At 36.0% G+C, this 2,198-nt stretch overlaps 1 pseudogene; it reads left to right on the plus strand.

Annotated features, from left to right (window-relative positions):
• The first annotated feature begins 775 nt into the window (after positions 1 to 775).
• LOC149244514 (SKA complex subunit 1 homolog pseudogene) lies at positions 776 to 1,591 on the plus strand (annotated as a pseudogene).
• Positions 1,592 to 2,198: the final 607 nt, after the last annotated feature.

Consider the following 2,198-nt stretch of genomic DNA (forward strand, 5'->3'; position numbering starts at 1 on the left):
GGGGATGGTGCTAAGGGATTAGGCATTAGAATTTAATTCAGTATTTATTTTTCTTTAGACAAAATAACTTGTGAGACCTGGTGACAGCAGGATCTTCATAAGAAGTTTAAGTTTGAGTTTTTTTTGATGATTTAGTGTTTAGCTAGTTTTAAATTTCGTCTTTTCAAAAACACCCCCCCTGCATGAATAAAAACATATCAAGTGATTAGTATGCTCTCTTCCTGCGCTTCGTGCGATCAGGAAGATCAGAAAGTTTATTGATTTTGTTCAAATAAAAATACTCTTGCTGGAGAGCTAATTTGCAAAAAGACAATAAAGAATTTTGTGAAAAAAAAACATCTTTAGATTTTTTAGATGAAATTTAGTTTTTTAATTTTAGATTTAAAAAATAATAAAAAAAAAAAAATTAGTTTTTTAGTTTTAGATTTTAAAAAATAAAACATTTTAGTTTTTAATTTTAGATTTATAAAAAAAATTCCACAAAATAATAATAATATATGTATCATAACACATATTATTATTATTAAAAAAAAAAAAAAAAAAAACTAACCATTTTTTAGATATAAAAAAAATTTAACCATTTTCTTTGTTTTTTTTATATTTAAAAAAAAAAAACTAACCATTCTTTTTTTTTTTAAGATATTTAAAAAAAAAATGCAAAACATTTAAAAAAATTTATCTTTGTACGCTGCTTTATATGCTTCCCAGTATGCAATAAGTGGATATCCTATGAATGCTTCTGTTTTATCTCCAATGATGGTGGGAGAAATACAAAAGAGAGTGATAGACTGTCTTTATACTATGTGGAAGATGCCTTCTTTATGTTTTGCTCATTAAATTTGAATCTGCGATGCACCTTTGACAGACAGCAATCTGATGGATTCATCTGCAAAAGAGGCAGCATCTTCTCTCGAGTGTCTCATGGTTTCCTTCAACCGCTGTATTGCCGAATTGCAGGAAATAATTATAACTCGAAATGTGAACGTGAGTAGCAGTATTGCCGATTTTGCCGTAGTGGATTCGGTGGTGACAGGCATGGAAAATCAAATCGAGGCGATCAAACTGCATCTCAAGGAAGAGGCCGAAGCTTTGCCCAGAGCTCAGGAGCTGATCAAACTATCATTGCATCAACAAAAGAAACTGCAACACATGCAGGCCAATCTTCCACCTAATTTGCCAGGAAACACCTCCGTTCTCGATAAACCGCCCAATGATGATGCAGTGGCTAGAAGTACACGAACTTGACTCGCTTTCAAGCTACATGAGAGGGCGTCTCACTCTTGATAAAGTGAATGCTGCTATTGATGAGATGGCACAATATGCAGAAACTAACGCACAGCTAATAGCGGCACCCAGAAAGAAGCTGGGAGAAGATCTGCTCGAAAAAGCACTAGAGCTTCGTGATATTTCAACATCAGAGCCGGTTAAGGGCAAACATTTCTTCTTGGAGGTAGATCTAAAAGGGCCCGTGTTAAAGCTTGATAACACAGGGAAATCAATATTGACTGCCCTCCTTCCTCTTCCTAAGGTCACCAATGATATAAAAAAAACCGGCGAGAATGAAAAGAGAGTTTACGGCTGCTTTTCCTGATGAAATTGAAGCTATTGCTGACTATGAAACTTCTGAACCACACGAAATAGCGCTGAAGAGCTGGGGAGATAAGACGAATCAGCTGAGATGATTGAGGGATAAGTCGAGATCTGGCAGCAGATATTTTTCTGAGGAAATCTCGGGATATTTTGTTAATGAAAACATCAGTTATAATATGTGTCACTGCCAGCACATCTTGGAGCGAACCTATGGCGGCCGGTGGTGATTTGGTGCCGGTTGTGGAAATTATTGCCCAACATTTTGGCTTATCCTCCTGCTTATATGTGTACACAACTTTTGAATAGCTGTAAAGGATTCAGACTTGACAGCTGCGGTCTACAAAAGTACTGTAAAACCCTGATCCGGGCGCTACATGGCCTATAAATGTACCAATAACGAGAGGTCAATTGTAAGAGGAGGCTTACCAGCTCGCCAGGAGCTCTAGAGCGCTGCCATCAAAGAGATCCAAACCTTCGCTCTGGCTCAAGAAACCTCAGCATCGCTCACAATGGAATACGGTTTGTTCAATAGGGTTTTTTTTTTACTATTAGTTTTTCTTTTACAACTAAAACAATATAAAAAAAATCAACATACAATGTTTAAATGC

The sequence above is a fragment of the Pinus tabuliformis genome, chromosome 8, assembly GCF_031772625.1.
Source record: "Pinus tabuliformis cultivar Carrire ecotype Pingquan chromosome 8, CPIR1, whole genome shotgun sequence".
Taxonomy (NCBI): Eukaryota; Viridiplantae; Streptophyta; class Pinopsida; order Pinales; family Pinaceae; genus Pinus; species Pinus tabuliformis.